Consider the following 21,836-nt stretch of genomic DNA (forward strand, 5'->3'; position numbering starts at 1 on the left):
ATGTAGTATTTATGCAATTTTGTTTTATACACTCTTTGGTAGTTGGAAAATTATTTTCCTGTCTCCCTCCCTCTTTTCCTTCTCCCTCTTACTTTTCCACCTGGCTAGCTCTTTCCTATCTTAAGGTTGTATATTATCTCTTATCACTTACTTTCCTAGGCCTACGGCCCAGAACCATTCTTTTTTTGTTGTTGTTAAGGCATATCTGGGTGTGGTGATCTAGTTAGAGAGCCAGCTTGCTCAGTTCTTGATTAAAAGGTTTTGTCTGTGTGCTCACAGCCTGAGACCTGTGGGTTGTTTCAAGCCACAGCCCAGATGGTGGTGAGTTTTATTTTTAGCTTCCTTCAGTGTTGGGGAGCTTCACTCCAGGCCTTGACTTTGAGAACTTTCTATTCCTGGTTCTGTTTGTCTGAGAGCACTTAAATCCCTTTAACTCCATAGGAGCAAACTTTAGACCTGGAGGTAAAGAGGCCTGCAGCTCTGCAACCACTCTCCACTCTGTTATATGGTTCTTTTCTGCTTATTTTACTTGGAGGGCCAGTTTGTATATCTGTCATTTTTTTGTTTGTATTTTTACTATTATTATTATGTGTCTGCAATAAATGTGTTGAGTCAAATGTGAACCCCTGCACCACCTGACCTGGAAACCCTGGTTTATTTGAATCAGCTTTTCCTGATGGGATACATATTTATTGGATAAAATATAAAATATGATATAAACATTAAAAATTGTTAATGAATTCTATGGGCATTTGCAGCAAAAAACATTTTTTAAAAAGTTTGCAGTCGGATGTTGAAAGTTTGTTTCTATCAACTGGTCATAGGACTGTAACATTTTCTAGTAATTATAGCTGTGTGGTTGCTTTTTTGTTTTTGGTTTTTTTTTTCATGAGTTTTAGTTCAGCTGTGAGGTGGACACAGATAACTCAGAAACATACATGACATTGCTCTTAAGAAACTTAATGTACAATAGATGGGGTGCTTGGGTGGCTCAGGTTACGCCTCTGACTTCGGCTCAGGTCATGATCTCACAGTTTGTGAGTTCAAGCCCCACGTCGGGCCCTGTGCTGGCGGCTCTGAGCCTGGAGCCTGATTTGGATTCTGTCTCCTTCTCTCTCTGCCCCTCTCCGCTTGTGCTCTCTTTGTCTCTCAAAAATAAATAAAAATGTAAAAAAAAAAAAAAAAACCTTAATGTACAATGGAGACAATATTATCATAGATAATTAAAATATATCGTAAAGATTGATAAATCCCCAATGAGAACTCTATTTAAAGAATTCAAAGAACTGGGGCATCTGAGTGAGGATGGGAAGCATAATTTCTATGCAAAGAACTATAAGAGTGATAACTTTTCAAAATAAATAGGATTTGGAACTGGGACGTATGTAGGAGGATAGCCCACACAGAGGGATCCAGAAGGGAGGCTGGAAATGGGCAAGTTAGCAAGCATTCAAGTAACTATTTACCTTTAGCTAAAAAAGACAAAATAAATGAGGATGGGCAGGAACTAAAATATACGTGTGTGCGGAAATACATGCTCCTTTTCTGGGCCTACCCACCCTTTTACAAGACTACCCTTTCTTTTGCTATAGCTAATTCTCTGCCCTTTGTTCTCCCACCCCAGCTGCCAGGTCATGGCCTAACTTCATCTTTAAATTCCCATAATAGTTTTCTTGATTCATTAGATTCTTATTTAATTACTTTCTATGCCCAGCTCTGACTTCAAAATTTTATACTGCCTTATCATTCACTTGTTTTCATGTTGCTTTGCAATTATCACGTACATATTTTATATCTGTGTGTTTGATCTCCTCCAAATTGCAAGCTCTTCAAAATAAGTACAGGTACTTACTACCTCTTTGGAACTTCCTCTCTACATATCCAGTGTTATGAACAAATGTCTTAATTAATAATTTATGTATTTGGAAGAAACCCATATTAGAAAAACAATCCACATCCTAGGTATTTTCCTTTTGTTGTTGTTTGTCTCAATTTGTCTCTTTATCTCTGTGCCTTCTTTCACTATGATTCTCCTACCCTCTCTCTGCCTGAACATATAAGTGTATTTTGTGGATACACATACATATACATATATGCACACACATGCATGAACATATATAAGCTTTATGAACAATACATCTAGAAGCAATAGTTTCTAAGAGGGGTAATGTATAACTTCTCATATAATCAAACTGTAAATTCCTTTATTTTAGGAAATAAAATATTTTAGGTAAAGACAGCATCTTAGGAAGCTAAAAAAGTAAGGTGGCCTTAAAACCATCAACTCATTCCTTTTATATATGTATAAAAGGTAACAACTGTATATCAAAGACAGTGTTTGTGTCTATGTGCCGTCAATCACTTTCCCTCTTTTATTAGTCTCAGATAGAAGATAAACAACAAGACTGACAGTTTTGTGTCCTTTGCCATTTTGTGTCACCATCACAGACAAGAGGATATTATGTCATCATTCAAGACTGTCACATTCGGTGTATTCTTCTATTTGTCTTAAAGACTGTTTTCCTTGTAATCCTCATGAATAAACACGCAAATCACCTGTTGATTATATATTATTTTATTATGGAAATATTTTCTCATAATATAATGTCCTCTACCAAAGATGAGAGCATTTATTGCAGCTGCCAAAGCCTCCCGAATATAGAGATGTTTTGTTTTAAGGAAATGTTTCTTAAATAAGTGAAAGAATAAATATGACAAGATATGTGGCTTTCTTTTTCAAAATTCTCTTTCTATTATAAAGAAATTGTAATAAATTTTTACATCTGTATAACATGTAAATCAAACAGTGAATTTTGATATTTTAAACATAAACCCATGAAGTATTTAGTACTATAATAATAAGTACTTTTTTAAAACTTTAAATTATGTTTATTTTGTGGGGTATAGGATAGTTCTTTAAACAATATATGTTTGTTCAGAAAACTGATATCTGAGCTGAAATAATGATTAAAAAATAGTGAAATGGAAAGACTTTAATATGATTAATATGATAATCACAGCTTCCTTTTTCTTTTTCTTTCTATTTTTTAGAACTTCATCTACTTCCACATGGTCCTATTTCCACATTTTATGTTAAGATTTTATAGTATATTTATTGCCAAAAAGCAGTCTAAATAAATGAACAGGCTCTATAACTAATTAATAACCAATTTCAATAGCCATACAATTAATATAAAAACATAATTTGCTATTTATTTTATATTTTCTGAAGTTTTAGTGTTTTGAAGATATATTGTAACTTAGTTGCTAAAATTAGAAAATTTAGTACAAAGAAGCAAGAAAAAAAATCACCTGAAATTCCAGTAGTCTCATGCATACTTTTCTATTTTATCATAAAACTGATACCAATCTGAACACTTAATTTTGCTTCTGTTTTCAATTAGGGTTATATCATTTCCCTGTGTTGAAGGTCTCAATGCTTAAAATATGAAGGCTTCTTAATATTCTATTAAAACTTTGCTTCCTAATATTTGATATTAAGTACCTTTAATTATTGTAAGTAATGTGATTATGACTATTTTTTATGCATATAACTGACAGCCTGTTCTTATGATTTTCTTCCTTTTATAATAAAAAATATTTTCTAATGATTTTTTTAGAAAAAGGAAATACAGAGTATTTTTCTGAGACCTTGCATATCTAACAATTTTCTGTTGCAACATCACATGGAAGATCAATTGGTTGGTCATAAAATTTTTGCCGTATAAGCTTTCATTCTCAAAATTGTGATAAAACTGCTCCTTTTTGTTTCAGGAATTCAATAAATTTTAGAATGAAAAAACATTAATTTTAGCTATAGAAATCATTCTACCCATAGAAATCATGTGTCTTTAGTTACATTCATCATAATTTTTCTCAGAAATCTCTGTGTGTTTGCACACACACACACATACAAGAAAAGACTATATACATTTGTAGTTTCTCTTCTTTCTTGGACTACCTTTTATTTTGCATTCTAAGAGATCTCAAATTGGTTATCTACATCCAGGTTTCCATATTTCACTATATTGATATGGTTTTGACTTCTGCCTTTACTTTGAACTTGAATTCTTTTGTATTTTTAATCTATCTTCATCTTTTTTTTCATATCCAGTTTTCATTATATATCAGGTAATCCTTCTTCTGTGTTTTTCCTCTCTTTTTAAATAGATTTTGTATCTTCTTGTGGCCTACTAAAAATTCTAAATACTTGCATAATAATTTTTCTGGTTCCTGCAGCAAATTCTATAATAATTCTTTGGGATTATGTCCCTTTCTTTCTTTTTTAAAAAAATTGTTTATTGTTACTTTATATTTATTTATTTATTTATTTATTTATTTATTTATTTATTTAGAGTGAGAGACAGAGTGCAAGGGAGGAAGGGCAGAGAGAGAGAGGGAGGTACAGAATCTGAAGCAGGATCCAGGCACTAAGCTGTCAAGACAGAGCCCAGCCCAGGGTTCAAACTCAGGAAGCTCCAGATCACAAACTGAGCTGAGGTCCAGGTGTCCCTATGTCCCTTTCTTTAGTCAGTACTATTTTTCATAGGACCCATATTATTGTTTATTTAACTCATTTTGGTTACTTGCAGCAATGCTAACTTGATTAACAAACAAACTCATAAATTTCAGGAGTTAAAAGCGTTAGGATTTTTATTCTCACTGACATAGTGTTCAATACAGAAGTTTTAGTGTCCTATGGCCTTTCACTCTGTAGGGATTCAGGAACCTGAGGTTCTTCAATTTCATGGCATTTTTATCACTTGGAGTGGTAGAATCCTCCATTTCCAAACAGATGAAGGAAGAAAAGAGGATGGTAAGCTCCACCAACTTTTTAAAAACCTCAGCAATGAAGTGAAATATGTCACGCCTCACATTCCATTGGCTCAGTCTAGTCACATGGCTTTACCTCAAAGTAAGGGGTTGCTGAGACATGTAGCCCTTCATTGGACAACCAGCTTCTGAATTTAATATGAAATGGAGAACACTTTTTTCTTTTTTTTTTTTTGGTAGAAAACTAGTCATCCTAGCCTCATTCATCCTTTGAAATGGAAAGATCTACCAAATCTGATGTATGATGGCATTTAATATGCGAATATTACTTCTTATTCCAAAACCAGATGATAGATAAATATATTAGCTCCTAGCACAATCCCCCCTGTCTAGTTTGGCTAATCACAAAAAAGCCCTGTGGATTTCAGGTGGGATCTCACCTGTCCTAATTTTTCTGGGATCTCAGATATCACTAACAAATCAGAGTTCAGTACCCCTGCAGTCCTCATGGTGTGTTGCTACCAAAGCTCTCCCTATTCCCATCTTCTGCCTACATTTTACCTGTGAATACAGTGTGCCACTGCCACCTCTAGATCCAATTTGGATGGCAGTATATTGCTTTTATTTTGCCTAATGGGTTATTATAATATAAGATCCCTGGAGCTTAGTGGGTAAAGGATTGTTTACTTCAAAAGCAGCACTTATTTGGTGTTTGAAGGCTGTTCTTTTCTTTTCTTTTCTTTTCTTTTCTTTTCTTTTCTTTTCTTTTCTTTTCTTTTCTTTTCTTTCTTTTCTTTTTTCTTTTTCTTTTTTCTTCCAATAGAGAAATCCCAGAAAGTATTTGTATAGTACATTGTTCTAAGTGTGTTGAAGCATATACTAGAAAATACAACTTTATAGCAGATTACTTCTAAAACATGTAATTATGCAATTTTCTTATTCTCTTCTGCATTGGAAAGCTATTTTATGCACTCTTATCTTTCATATTTTCTTCATTATATCAGTGAATCTTTCTAAGAGAGAGGCAGGTTCATTTTCACAGTATAGGTAGTTGGACTGCCTCAGTCTCCAAGGCCAAGCCAAGCTGAAAGCTCAAAAGTCTAGGTCTCGGAGCTTCGTATGAAAGCTGTGGGGTCAGCAAGTACAGGAACCTTTGAAGCAGTGTATATCATGCTATGGGTTTCCCTTCTGAGAATTAGCAGGAGTAGTGTGTGTTCAGTGCTTTCTCTCTGGGTTTCAGAAGGCACCTCCACAGTATATCTCATTTCAACCCAGCTACAAAGTAGAAATTCAAGGTCTCTACTGAACCATTATATTTAATGCAATCAAACACCATGTATTCTTTTATTGTAGATTTCACATGATGTGTCTAAGTTGATGTATATTTTTTTCTCATCTCTTCAGTAAGTTTTGGAATATTACTTGTGTGGATTACTGGAAAAGAGTCCTTTTCTGTACTCACTCATAAAAGCCTTTTATAAAATTAGCTTTTATCAGTCACTCCTCATGTGTCCTTGGCTTCCCAACTTCAATGATTTTAGGCATGCATTGGATTTTTGTCCTACACTATTTCAAATTGCCCCTCTTATTTATTTATTTACACAATTTTTTATATATACCACAAATATACATAGAAGCCTATGTATTTATATAAATTATATGAACTTATATATGCAATCTAAATTTTTTTGTCTATATTATATATAATACTATATAATGTAATATAAGCATGTGAAATTTTTCACAAATTTTACACTTTAGATGTGACATATTAAGATATGTTATTGCTTCTTTTTTAACAATCACTGAATTTATTTGCCTTTTGCTAAAATTTGTCATAAGTAAAATTTGAGTGCCCTACATTTTTATACATTGATAGACTTCTGAAAGTTATCATATAATTTAATATGAATTAGCACTTTTAATTTTTTTTAATGTTTATTTATTTTTGAGAGAGACAGAGTGAGAGAAAGAGAGAGGTATGGGGAGGGGCAGAGAGAGAGGGAGACACAGAATCCAAAGGAGGCTCCAGACTCTGAGCTGTCAGCACAGAGCCCAAAGCGGGGCTCAAACTCGTGAACTGCAAGATCATGACCTGAGCCAAAGTCAGATGCTTAATCAACTGAGCCACCCAGGCGCCCCAAATTAGCACTCTTAAAAAAACAATTTAGACAACTATGGTAAAGAAAAATCAAATTACATAATGTAAAGAAGAAAATTCAAGCAGTATAGGGAATGTTTCATTTTAAACTCAGAAAGTATAATGTCATCCTTCAAATTCTACGGGGTAAATTGTGATTTATTTTATTGCTCTGACATTCACTGCATTCCCATTAAATGCTTGATTTATGCAAGAAGATATTTTAGAAATAACATTCATGATCAATATTAATTTGCTGATTTTTCAGAGACAGTATTTACATTCTGAAAGAGTCTCACTCCCCTCCTCCCCCACAGAAGGGGAAAAATTAAAGAAGGAAGCAAGATAAAGTTATTAAATTTTCAGTCATAAAATTAATTAGCTATGAAAAAATTAAGCACCTTTCATAGAAATCTAAACTTATTAATGAAATCTGTATATGATTATGCCTGAATTTCAAAAATATAAAAATGATTTTCTTAGATGTATTAACAGATTCCTAGATTTTCAAACTTTGTGTAATGTAGAATTTATTTTACCTAATAATAACATTGTCCTCTAAATGAAGGCAAAGCTGTGAATATTTAATCCAAATTTCAGGCTTTGAGATGGACGGGTATTACTACAAATGAGCACAACATAATACTGAGTCATTTTCTCTCCTTTTGTTACAGAAACTAATTCAAGGTTTTCACAAGGTATGGGGCCCTATAAAGTTACAAGATCACAAAGTACCAAAAGCTGGTTTCTCTATGTAATGAAGGCAGATGTTTTCCATTCCCAATGTACCTTTGTATATGCATTTCCATAATAGAATGACACATAATCTTCTTGTCTCTTTGATATAAATGCTCTATGAGAGTCACACCACATAGCTACATATGGTGGTTTTATAGTGGGAGTAAAAAATGGATTTCATATGTCTGTAAGGAGACCAATATATTGTAGGTTGTTGGAAAGAATGAGAGCTTACAGAAACAGTTTATTTCAAATACCACATCTTCTTTTGTTCTATGAATCCAGGCAAATAGTGAGCTGTATCATATTGTGAACTATATCAAATACTGAAAGATATATTCTCAAGGAAAATAAGAAATAGTGTGACAAACACCTACAGAAATATTGTTTTGAAGAACAAACAAAAATCCCACCAACTTTTGTGGGAGATGGATGTTCCATGAGAGGGAGGTGTATGCAAAATGACTCTCAAAAGCCAAAAGAGCGTCAAGACTTAAGAAAAAAGCTAACAAATCCAGTTTGACAAGAAATGGCTTATTAAAGGGACTTAGAACAGGTCTTGGACAGCTGCAAGATCAGTAGATGGTCACAACCCCACCTCCCTTTAGACCTGCTTTTATGGCTTTAGAGGATGGGAGTACAGGCTAGGGGACCACCCAAAGGGGAATGTTTCCCTGTAGGTGTGTGTATCATAATCAAATCTCCCAGGTAGATTAAGGATTTTATGCCCCTAGGCTGTACTTAAGGGTGTGGTTAAACAAAAGGAAAGAATGAATGTGTGTGTGACAGGCTGTGCTAAAGATTTCAGGTCACAGAACAGTCATTATGGTGCATTTGTCCAAAATGATGTTAGTCTGGTTCACACAATGGGGAAGAAAAGTTTTTTGTTTTTTGTTTTTTGTTTTTTTGTTTTTTTTCTGTATAAGATCCTTGAAAATGTATATGAGAATTTTGTAATTTGTAAATTTTGATAATCATCTACTAGCAATCTTTCCTTATAAAACTACCGACATTGGACATTGAACAATATAATGTATTAAATGCAGTTGAGTGGTGTTAATATTAAGATGAGGATTCTAGTAATCATGGTCTTTCTTCGCTAAATGAGGAGAATGTAGTTGCGCAGATGGCAGTATTTGAGCATTTTCAATATGTAATGAATCAGAATTTACGTTTGTACATTATAATTTGTAAATTTAATTAATGATTAATTAAATTTAACTATTAATATAATTTATAAATTATATAAGCTTTGAGGTGTTAAAAAAAAACTCTGAAGACCAAAGTTGCTAAAATTGTATGTTCCTACTTTACTTGCAAGACATGATTTGTTGATGTGTCGCTACTTGTAATGGTATGTTTATTTGATGCGTTTTTCAAATGCAGACTATACTAAGTATGAAGACTGTTGGATCTTTTGACATTTTAGATCTGAATTTTATACACTTAGCTTCTGTTATGTTCTTATGCTATCTGACAAATGGTATATTCTTTTCTCCTTAACCCACTTTTTTGAAGAGAGAAATGCACCATTAATAAGAATGAAATGCCCCTAATTTTTATCTAGCAAGATGATATTAGGGAGACAGAATCATCTTATATAAGAATATTTTATGTATTGCAGTTTTATACACACACAGACACACACACACACACACACACACACACACACAGAGCAATGCACTATTTTCCTACTTTGTCCAAAGCGGATTTTGTCATTTAGAATTTCACCTTTTATCAACTAGACATGTATGTGTGCTTTTCCGTGACTTTGTGCTGTTCTCTCCCTAAATACTTGCTCTCGCGCTTTTATTCATTTGAGGAGAATACTAAAGCCTAGGAGAAAGAGAAACGATTTTGAAAGTATGTGCACTAATTTTCTAAAAATGAAATTTGAAACACAATTGATTATCTGAGTAGTTCTTATTGAATTTTAACTTATGTGACATAATTTTCAGCATAAAACTCAGTCAAACTAGATCTACATATTGAGCACAAAGTGTAATTCATATCAGATGATAAAATATGGATGAATAATACCATTAACAAAATTAAGGTGTAACTCATTATTTGAAAACACCTTTAAAATCTACCAAAATTTGTTAATACATGAAAGCATACATAGGGTATAATATAGCATGTAGTAATTCCTAATCACTGAAAGCAGGAATTAATTTGATAGAATACGTTTAGGAATTGAATTTATGATTGAATTTAATAAATGTTACTATTAAAAAATTTTCAAAAGTCACTTGGACATATTCTCCTGCAATGTGGGAAAGGCATATAAACATCCCTGCCAAGAGACCAGGCGGCCATTACTTGAACAACTTCTTTGGTAGAGTGTACTGTCTCATAAGTTTGCTCAATACAATTGTGAAGAGCTCAATAGATAAAAAGGCAGTCTCTATATTAAACCCAAATCAACTTCTTACTAGCTTCTAACATCCACTGGGTTTGACCAGATTAAATATGATCTCCCACCTATGTGCCAATAACCCCTTCTACTCTACCTTCCATGTTTTCTTTTCCAGTGGAACCATCCCCAGATTAAAAAAAAAAAAAAAAGTTGGAACTACCTTATTCTTTCTCAAAATGTAGTATACAGATTATCAAAGAGGTGAATTAATATATACTGATAATATATGGGGTGAGGGGTATGTGTGCATGGTAGCAGCATTTTCCTTCTCAGGCAGTTATCTTAGTGAAGATTTATTTAGAATTCTCGAATCAGGAGTTGACATTTTAGAGGATTTGATATTGTCTAAAGAAAACGTGGAATTGTTTCATCATTGGCTTTGAGTTATATTAGTTTAAAAAGACTTACAGAATTTTATTTCAAATTGTTATCAGAATTGAAATTAATATTGCATATTCTATTTGGCAACATGTATACATATATGTGCATAATTAATATACATTTACAATTAATACAAACCATCCTGAAAATTTTTTATTCTAAAAGCTTTCTTTAGTGAATAATAGTAATTCACCTCCCACTTTCTAAAACTAGAGTCATGAGGGGTACCTGGGTGGCTCAGTTGGTTAAACATCTGACTTGGACTCAGGGCATGATCTCATGGCTCACGAGTTCAAGCCCCACATCAGGCTCTGTGCTGACAGCTCAGAGCCTGCAGCCTACTTCATATTCTGTGTCTCCCTCTCTCTCTGCCCCTCCCCCACTCATGCTCTGTCTCTCTTTCAAAAATAAATAAAAACATTTAAAAGTAAAAACTAAAATTAAATTAAAAAATAAAACTAGTCTCGGGGCCCCTGGGTGGCTCAGTCGGTTAAGCGTCTGACTTTGGCTCAGGTCACGATCTCACAGTTCGTGGGTTCGAGCCCCACGTTGGGCTCTGTGCTGATAGCTCAGGGCCTGGAGCCTGCTTCGGATTCTGTGTCTCCCTCTCTCTCTGCCCCTCCCCCACTCATGCTCTGTCTCTCTCTGTCTAAAAAATAAGTAAACATTAAAAAAACATTTAAAAAAAATAAAACTAGTGTCATGCTCATAGCTTAGAGGATGGCATAGTCAATAGAAAATAACTATACTGTTACTTTCATAGATCTTTCTTCTTTTCTAAATGTAAAGCAGTATTGAGGAGAACATTTTCAAAAGAATAGATTCATAATATTTTCATAATTTAGTATTTCAACAGAATTTTTGTTTCAAAATACAACAAAGTTATGACTATTTTAAATAAAGAGTGTTATCTACTGCTTTCCAACCTTCCTGGATATTTACATTAATTTTTAGGTAGAAACATCAGTGCATACAGATATAGTGTTACAAGCAAGCCTACAGTAGCAAGGCAGAAACTAACTGCTCACTAATCTCTCTCCTTCCTGTGCAGACAGCTGGACTACATTTGTCAGCCTCCCTTAAAATATGGTCGTGGGCTTGAACATGAAACGGGAGCTGAGGTAGTATATGCACTTCTAGGTGTCTACCATTAAAATTTCTGACACATGCCTCCTGGGGCTCACTTCCTCTCAGAAGATGTTCACAGTCAAAAGTTGAAGATGCAAGCTTATGCCCTAATACTTCTATAGTGTACATTGCCCTCTGCCAATAACCTTGAGCCATCCTTCATTGTTATGTGTTAAAGAAACTTCCTATTAATCTAAGCCATTCTACATCCAAAAGCAAATCCGTATTATAAAGACACTGTGTATGATGACATATAGATGGTTAGCCAGAGATACAAAAGAACATTTAAATGTATTTGCTTTGGCTTTACAGAGTTCTTTTTGCCATATGACACTGTCAAAGTAGGAGTAAAGTAGCTATCTATTTTTAAGAGAAGGAATAAGTTGTCATGGCTTGATTCCACAGATTTGGAAGGTATACAGGCATAGGTCACTATAGAGTATAGGATGGCAACTCTACTGCTTTAGATTTTTTAAATTTCAGTTACATAATTCAAATTATTTTATAACATAGAAAGAAATTTTTAATAGAGTCTTAAAAATGAATTTTTTGTTTGAATTGTGAAATATTTATTATATTTTATTTTTAAAATTTTGATCTCTACTAATGATATTTTGGTGTTAGGTAAGTAAGAACAAATTAATGATTTAGAACCTAAAAACCAAAAGCACAAAACTCCTTTTAAGTCAAATTTTACAAAATAAAAATTTGTCAGGTACAAGGAATCTATGAGACATAAAAGTTTCAGTCATTATCACGTTAAAATATGTCCTTTCTTTGAGTATACTGTCCTTAGTTATCTTACTCTATGACAGAATTTGCCAGGTTCACCTGCCATTTTATACATTTTTACTTCCACTTGTTTACTCATTCACTTTTCCAATAGAGATAAAAGATTATATTTAAGTCATTATGTGATTTATTATGGGCAGTAGGAAACAGTCTCATCCATGATTAGATGTTCCAAGTGATGACCATATAGTAAGATAAATGGTACATGTCAGTATATAAATGCTGGACCATGTAATCTTCACTTTTAATCTCGTTGGCTCAACAAATGATTATTGAGCTTCATGCAGATTCCTGCCCTGGAAGAATAAAGGAAGACATGAACATAGTTGGAGGTGGACAGCATAGAGGAATTTATCAAGAAAATAATGTTAGTTAACTTGAATAAGTATGACCCTGAGACACGCAGAGGAAATAATAGGTAAAGCAGCACGGATTACTTACCATGTTTGAACACATGCTCTCACTTTTAAATTTTAGGCATTTTGAGGAAGGATAGGGAAATGGACTAGAAAAGTAGGAACTTATGTTACATGATGAATAGTTTAAATGTTATGTTATAGAAGAGATAATGGGGGGGGGGGCGCCTGGGTGGCTCAGTCAGTTGAGCGTCCGACTTTGACTCAGGTCATGATCTCACAGTTCATGAGTTTGAGCCCCGTGTCAGGCTCTGTGCTGACAGCTCAGAGCCTGGAGCCTGCTTCGGATTCTGTGTCCCCCTCTCTCTCCACCCCACCCTTGCTTGTACTCTGTCCCTCTCTGTCTTTCAAAAATGCATAAACATAAAAATAATTTTTCTAAAAAAAAAGAGATAATAGAGAAGGGATATAGGAGTGTTATGTCAGTGGTTATTATGATGGTGGCTTTAGGAACTTAGTAGAGTGAAAGCCGCTCCATTAGGACAGATCATGAGGAGGACACTGTGAGGAAGAGATGCAAGCCTCAGCAAAGACAAGAAGATTGGAAACTAGAAATGTCATGGAGCTTATATTTAGGCCTCAAACATATTAATAAATTTTCAATAGCCAAGTTCATTAATTATTAGTAGACTTTATGTGTCACAAAAATTTGCTTTTTCTACAGTTTCGTAAAAATAGACAACAAAGATGGGAATGAGAGTAGTGAATTTTTGTTTTTATACATTTGAAGTAAGAAAATCTGGGATTTAAAAATTTAAATTCCACCACTGGAAAATACCTTCCTTCAAATAGTGATACAGTTTCCAGATTTATTCCTTGGGTTCTGTTCACATTTTCTATTCTAAAACTCCATTTACTATGGCTTCAGTAAAAATCCAGTCCAAGCTGAAACTTGGTATATGGAATATCAGCTCTGGAGCAATGGTTGCTTTTACCAATTTTCCAGAAGATTGATTTAGATCGTTTTGTGTTGTATGACCGTAAAGAACAAAACAGAAAAGGATTCACTAGCTTGATATTTTACTCGGTCTGTGTTAACTCCTTTATTTTTGTCCATAGTACAATTTTCAATTTCAATTTCAATTTTCAGTGAATTTTCATACTGATTATAAACACTATTTGATTATACTATTAACAAATAAAATATGTGGGCTATTAACAGAATAACACTTTTATAAAAATGAATATGTGTGACTAGATTTCCTTTTTACCTCTTTTACAATATCTTGAGGCATATCTTGATATCATACATGTCAACATACCAATCATAAGGTCTGACAAGAGTTAAGCCTTGGATCTGTGGCCCATTTGAAGACTATTAGAGCTTCTTTGACTTACATTTTCTTTCTGATTTATTAGGATACGGATTTAATTAGTAGAAAACTCATTTTGTTATATCAAAACATAGTTGACCTCCCTAAAGCTTTAATTCCTTTTTCTAATTCTTATCCTTGGGGATAGTAGACAGTTCAGCTGAAAAAAACAGGGGTGAGCAGATTGCATGAGTCAAGTTGCTCAGTGAACAGCTCTAGAAAAATCAGTAGGGGAAAAGCAGAGTAGGCAGTTAGCCTGAGTCTAGGTGGACAATGTGCAGGGAGCAGACCTGTTGCAGAAGTTGGAAAACAAAGCAGAGTGCTGGTCTGGGCAACCTTAAAACAACAAAGTCAGAATCATGGGAAGGAGTCTATTATCAGGCAGCAGGCAGCAAAATAAATTTGATATTGAATCAAAGGGAAGCATTCTTAGGTACAACTTTCCCATAGGCAGAACTCGGCTTATTGTATTCACACATCTAACTCTCTCTAGGAATCAAGTAGGGACCCTGGGTGGTAGGGACTTGAGCTGCGAAGAGAATGAAGGCTATCACATCTATAGTTCTTGACATCCCATCATATTAGTGATGTTAAACCTCACAAAATGCGAGCTACTGGTTGAATAATTTATTTTTAAGGGGCTCCTGCGTGGCTCAGTCGGTTAAGCATCCAACTCTTGGTTTTGGCTCAGGTCATGATCTCACTGTTTCATGAATTCGAGCCCCGCATCGGGCTTCTGCACAGCTGGCAGTCAGAGCCTGCTTGAGATTCTCTCTCTCTCTCTCTCTCTCTCTCTCTGCCCCTTCTCCACTCACATTGTCTCTGTCTCTCTCAAAATAAATAAATAAACTTAAATAAATAAATAAATGTATTTTTAAAACTTGTAAATGTTTGTAGTGATTGTCTTGGCTAAAGTCCATGGATGTAGGAGAGTATGCTTTTGGAAACTTATGCTAAACATTGAGAATGTAAGTAGCCAAAATGACACTTGAAATTACTTCTGTCATCCTGATATAGATTTTTTCCTTAGTAATTGTCTACAAAATATAGTTAATTATAACAATAAAGTCATTCAGTATACAATATCCATTTAGCATAAAAAATTTTCTAAAATGAAGTTAATGTATACAATTGTAGAATATTATATACAAAGGTTGATGGTCCACATATGAAATTAAATGCAATAAATTAATTACTTGCCATCTATATATCATGATATGTGTAAAGCCTCATGGAAAATACAGAGTGATATAAAATAATCCTTATTTAAGGAAGTTTTAGGTAAAATGAGAACTAGGGAAAATGCAAAAACAATGCGATTGTTGTGCTATATTTTAACAGTCTCTTAAAAGTGATTACATAACAAAATGTGGTTTTTTTTTATCATTATTTAAGCACCATAAAGTGTGACATGAATTGTTTATTACTCACTGGAAAGCAACTAATATTTGAAAATGTTTCTGGCAAGAAGTTTGTGATCACCTCTATAAATAACATAACACTTAAGGAAGGAAAACTATTTTGCAAATATGCATAAATTATTATCAGGTTCTTAAATGAATAATGTCAGATAAATAAAATAATACTAATGTTATTTAGCTCATTTGTTTTAAAACTAATTAATATACAAATTATTAACTGTGACAGGTAACTTTTGTTAGAAATTAGTGTAAAATGTGACTAAAATCCTCCAAGTAATTGCCTTGGGAATTTTTATTTTCCCAACATGCATCCCAAATATTCATTTGTATGATTGATGAACCATTTAAAACCAATGGTATATTGGAAAAATAATTTCTTCCAGCACTAAGTATTATTTAATAGATTCTTACTCATTGGTCAGTGCTTCTTATTTGCAGCTATGGTTAAATTCTCCAGAGCTCAGAGTTTTGAGCCATTAAATTACCTCACCAGTGGGTGGCACCTAATAGCTGATGAGGTGTGACCACAGAGTAGCCCACTTTCCCATCAGCTCTTTTTTTTAATGTTTTTTTTTTATTTTTTTAACGTTTATTTATTTTTGAGACAGAGAGAGACAGAGCATGAAAGGAGGAGGGTTAGAGGGAGAGGGAGACACAGAATCTGAAACAGGCTCCAGGATCTGAGCTGTCAGCACAGAGCTCCATACGGGGCTCAAACTCACAGGGCTCAAACTCATGACCCCGAGACCATGACCTGAGCTGAAGTCAGACACTTAAACGACTGAGCCACCCAGGCACCCCAATGTTTATTTAGTTTTGAGACAGACAGAGTGTGAATGGGGGAAGGGCAAAGAGAGAGGGAACACAGAAACCAAAGCAGGCTCCAGGTTCCATGCTGTCAGTACAGAGCCCAATGCAGGTCTCGAACTCAGGAACCATGAGATCATGACCTGAGCCAAAGTCCAACACTTAACCAACCAACTGAGCTACCCTGGTGCCCCCTAATTAGCTTATTTTTAATCTCTGTGGTGTGTGAGCCATTGCCTTTTATTCTTTTATTGCACATAGTCATTTCTTCTCTTCAATTATTCCTAGGGTAATGTTAAAAAATATTTTAATGAGATCTTTGTGTTTTTATTAAGTTATTTACATAACGATGAACATCTTGTGATCTTAAAAGCATTGTTTTTTAAAGATTGAATTAACTTCAACTAATAATATCACAATTCTTTATTTAGGTTTGCTATACATTTGGGACTTACTATGTGGAAAAGTTAAATAATATGGATATTCTCTGATTAGCTACTGCTTTTTGTGTTCACTTGAAAACCATAAGCTAACATGGCAATAGCTTCAGAGATCACTCATTCAGTATTTCAAATCATTTTCCAATGAACTATCACTTTGTTAAAAATTTTCATAGCATGATGTTTCTAGTTCTTTTATGCTCAACAGTGTCTAAACAGGACACTTTTTTTCTTCTTTTTTTGGCTTCTCTCCCATAGGGGAGCCTGTGGAGATATATTCAAGAGAACTTCCTGGTTCAGTTCTTTTTCACTCTGCTCTTATCATATACAGACAGAGTATGGTTCTCAGTTTCATTTCAATAGCCATTCACTGACTACCTCCTGTGCAGATAGTGATGGTGCAGGGCGCTGAGATGGGGAAGACAAGGCTTCTGCTCACAGGGAACCCACTGAGTTATAGTATGTCCCTCTTTGGACTTTTAAAGGCTTTCCTTTATTCTTTCATACTAGAAATGTTATACAGTAAACTGCAGATGACATCATAAGCGTTTACAAACTTGAAAAGATAAATACTACAGAGACACGATTCATTTAAAGTCTTCGGTCCAATGAGAATCTCCTTAGGCAAATAAATTATCAAGGAAATTTACACAATAAATAGTCCCTTTACTCATTGTGTCAATTTCTTGGTTCTTGGAATTATGTTTTCAGGTTTTGAATATGTATTTATATATTTCAATACCCTAAACCATATTCCTTATACTTCCACTCAATTATTATGATCTCTGCCCAACACTTTGCAGACGGGCACTAATTTGAGTGACTTGTCTAGGTTCCTATGGTTAATCAGGGAAAGAGTTTACATTAAAATGCAGGTGTTCTGCAGAGCCTAGTTTTCAGTCAGGCTGGTAAGAATCATGTAAAAAGTCAAAATATTATACGACTTGGTAGGCTAAATCAATGGGGACACTTCAGACACTAAAATATTCAGGTTCTCATCAGGATTCTAAACTCAAAATATCTTAATATATCATCGTAGATTTACTTTAAGGGACTGTACATACTACATGAAGTCATTTAGTTCAACTCATAATCAAAGATGAAAATAAATCAGGAATTATTATCCACAGGAAATCCGACTTCATGTAAGCTCCTAAAGCATGCTTTTTAATTCACAAGTCATTGCTTTTAGCTTTACTCCATGCCAATGGTCTAAATATTAAAGATTTATATTTATGTATATTGAGTAATGCAGTTTAACTTTGGTGATGTTATACAGTTTCCACAGTCTGACCAAAAAACAGTTAAATTTATTTGCTAAGATTCACTGAAAATTGTAAGCTCTGTCTCTCTGTCAGTGGGAACTGTGTTAGAAGAAATGAAATTGAACACAGGGGGTAAGTAACAAGCTTTACCCATATAACATCATGGCAGAAACCTTAGGCTTTCCCTTTTGGTGACCTCTTTTGTGAAGAAACAAGAAATATGTGATAAATATTTTTCTTAAATAAATCACAGCTTTGAAAAGTGGTTGATATAGCCTGAGGTCTTATTGGGGAAATATCGAATCTGTGTCCCACTGTTTTCCTCTGGCAACTGAACAATGTATATGTGTGTATGTATATATGTGTGTGTGTGTGTGTGTGTGTGTGTGTGTGTGTGTGTGTATTAGTGCATGTTAGGAGATAGATTATGAAATAGACATTTTTTTTAAATGTCACTGTATCTTAATGGAATCACAAATACAAACATAATCAGACTTGCCTTATGTTTCATATTCACTAAGATTCGTTTCAAAAATATTTGTAAGCATATGCCTCTTTATAGAATTAGAGTTAATAAAGAATGGTAGCAGAGGGACTGCAATCATTAAGGTGTGTGTTATTTGAGTATCTGGGAGGATGTTTTATTTTTTATAAATATATTTAAAATCATGAAAATTTAGAATTATCCCAAATATTACATACTGTATTATTGCCTGCTCCTTTCACAAAACATATAGGGAATATACAGGCAATTCAAAAATATTTGGCACTTGGGATTCCCCTCTTGCTCTGTGGCAAATGTGTATAATAAATTTTAAGCTTTGATATCCTGACCACTCCCCTATTCCTTCAAATGTACATAAAAGTTTTTAATTGAGTTTTTATTGTAGATTCACACACAGTTGTGTGAAATAATAGAGAGATTTCATCAACCCTTGACCTGAATAACATCTTGCAAAGATATCACAACTAGGAAACTGACATTGATATAGTCGACCAATCTTATTTGGGTTTCATCAATTTTACATGTACTCATCTGCGGGTGTGAGTGTGTGTGTGTCTGTGTGTGTGCACGCATGTGTATTTAGTCTTTTAAATTTTATTTCATGTGTGGTTTCATGTATCCATCACCACAGCCAAAATACAAAATGGTTTCCATCACCACAAGGATCCCCTTGTGCTATCCTTTTATAATCATATCCATGTCCCTCCCCTCCCTTCTACCCCTTACTATCCTTAACCCTTGGTAAACACTAATATTTCTAACTTTAAAATTTTATTATTTCAAGACACTATATAAATCGATTTTATGTGTATTTATAGAGTTTTTGAGTTATTACTTTGTATATTTTCTTAGTATTTGCTCTGGATTGAAATACGTACATGATTTACCACAGTCTGCAAGTAGCAACGGTTTACCATTTTGAGTAAAGTATGGAAATCTTACTTCATTTAGACCCCTTTGTCCTGCCCACTTTTTACTTGTCTTGAGTATTCCTTCTATATTTGCTCAACATTGCATCAATTGATGTTGTAGTTTTTGTTTCAAACATCATATAATGGAGACAACTCAAGAGAAGGATAGTCTATATTGTATTTACCCATGTTTTTGTTCTTTTAGTCATTCCTTCTTCCTTTCTGATACTCCAAGATTTTTTTTTTCTGTCTAAAGAACTTAAGTTTTCAAGACAGATCTGCTAGAGAAACATGTTCTTAGTTTTCCTTCTTCTAAGAATATACGTATTTCCTTTTGATTCCTGAAGGTTAGCTTCCCTGAATAAGAATTCAGTCTTGGTATTTCTTTTCTTTCAGCACTTAAGTAATGTGCCACTCCCTCTGGCCTCCATAATTTCAAATGAGAAATCTATTGTCATTTAGATTGATGTTCTCTTGTAGGTTATATGTCTTTCTCTCTGGCTGCTTTAGATTTTTTTTTTTTTTTGTCTTCCAGTTTAATTTTGATGTACCTGGATATAAATTTCATGGGGTTTATCATATTTGAGATTAGTGTGTCTTATTGATTCTGTATATTACATTTAAGTCTTTTGGAAAATTTGCAGTTTGGGACCATTATTTCTTCAAAATATTCTTTCAGCCCCAATCTCTTTCACTTATTTGAAACTTGTATGGTACCAATATTGAAGATTTGGTTATCATCCCACAGGTCTCTGAGGCCCCCTTCTTCTTCTTTTTTTCCCTCCAATCTATTATTTTCTTATTATTCAAATTAATTATTAATTATAGTGCCCTATCTTTAAGTCTACTAATACCATTCTCTGTCATCTCTACTGTACTGTTAAGCCAATTTAGTGAGTTTTTATTTTGGTTATTGTATTTTTGTCTTCGCTAATTTTCATCTGATTCTTTTTTTATCATTTCTTTGCTGAGATTTTCTATTTTTTGTTTCAAGATAACTACTAATTGCTGAAGTATTTTTATGATGGCTTTTTTCAAGTTATTTGTCAGATAATCACATTTGTTTCAGCTCAGTGTTGGCAGTGTTTATTGATTATTTTTCCCCCTCAAGTTATGATTTTCCTGGTGTTTGGTGTAACCGGTGATGTTTTTATTATACCTGGACATTCTAGCTATTATGTTAGGAGCCTCTGTATTCTATTTTAATTTTCTATTCTAGGAGGCAGTCGCCTTGTTTAGGGTTAGCCATAGAGGTCCTGCCTTACATTTTCAGGTCGTGGTTGAACCAACTATTGACTTTCCAGAGCTAAAGGGTGTTATTTGGTCAGCTTGAAGTGCATATTTCTACTAGGGGTTGACCTGGTCCCCACTGTAACCACCTAAAGAGGCAGAGGAGCTTCCATAGGTCAGGCTGCCTAATGGCTCCAGCAGGGGTATGTGGTTCTCTAGCACATAGGAAGATCACTTTAAGGGCTGAGTACTTGTCAGAGATGCATCACTTCTCTTCCCCTGCTGCCCAGTTGATCACTATCTCTAGGCAGTGAAGGGGAGTCTCCAGCCCAGTGGAGAAAAAAAAAATTGCTTTCCATGGCTACTTGTAGTTAGTGACACTCCCACTTGATTCCCCCTGCAGCTAGCCCAATCTTTCCCAAAGATGCTGGCAGGACTTGCATTTGATATGTGATTAAAAAAAAAATTAGTCTACCTAGGCTACCTTCTGTTGCTAGGTTGTCCTTGGGAAAAGCCAGGCCTCAATTGCCTTTTATTATTGGTTGGGAAACCACTGAGTTGCTCCTTAGATCCTAGTTTCCCTAACCAGTGCTCTTTCCTCTGAGTCCTCCTTTAGTTGTGTCTTGCTTAATTCTGAGCTTATAGCTGTACTTAGTTGGAAATATAATAATATTTAAAGCTTTTAATGTTTTTCCCAAAATGAATCAAGAGGAGCATGCTAAGAGATCTTCTGTGAAAAAAAAAATGTAAATAAATTAAACAAATAAATAAATAAAGTTCTGTCGTAGAAAAGGTGGCATGAACCAAAGAAATATACTAAAAATATTTAGCAAAGGTGGTACAGTAGAGGTACCAACCAGGGCAAATTTAAACATTCAGTACCTTACAGGTGTTTTTCAGCTGAAAGTCAGCTCTGGTTGAAAGGAACTTCAACAGGTTTCTCTATTGTAGAGAAAATGCTCTTAATATGCTAATGTGAATTGTTGGTCTCTTGGAAGGAATGCAGCTATCACAGTTTTCCCAAATTTATCTGTGCATAGAAATGAAACCTGTTTATACTTTTTTTAGATACTAGGATTCCATGAAAGCCTGTGGAGGAAAGCCCTTATTATCACCACCGACATCTACCTCATCTGAAGTATTGTACCAGATGCAAT

At 34.3% G+C, this 21,836-nt stretch overlaps 1 protein-coding gene across 3 annotated transcripts in view; it reads left to right on the forward strand.

The window, feature by feature from the left end:
- CADM2 (cell adhesion molecule 2) overlaps positions 1 to 21,836 on the forward strand; it is a 337,826-nt gene that overhangs the window by 125,429 nt on the left and 190,561 nt on the right. The gene's annotated exons all lie outside the window — the stretch shown is intronic.

Source organism: Acinonyx jubatus, chromosome C2 (assembly GCF_027475565.1).
Source record: "Acinonyx jubatus isolate Ajub_Pintada_27869175 chromosome C2, VMU_Ajub_asm_v1.0, whole genome shotgun sequence".
Lineage (NCBI taxonomy): Eukaryota > Metazoa > Chordata > Mammalia > Carnivora > Felidae > Acinonyx > Acinonyx jubatus.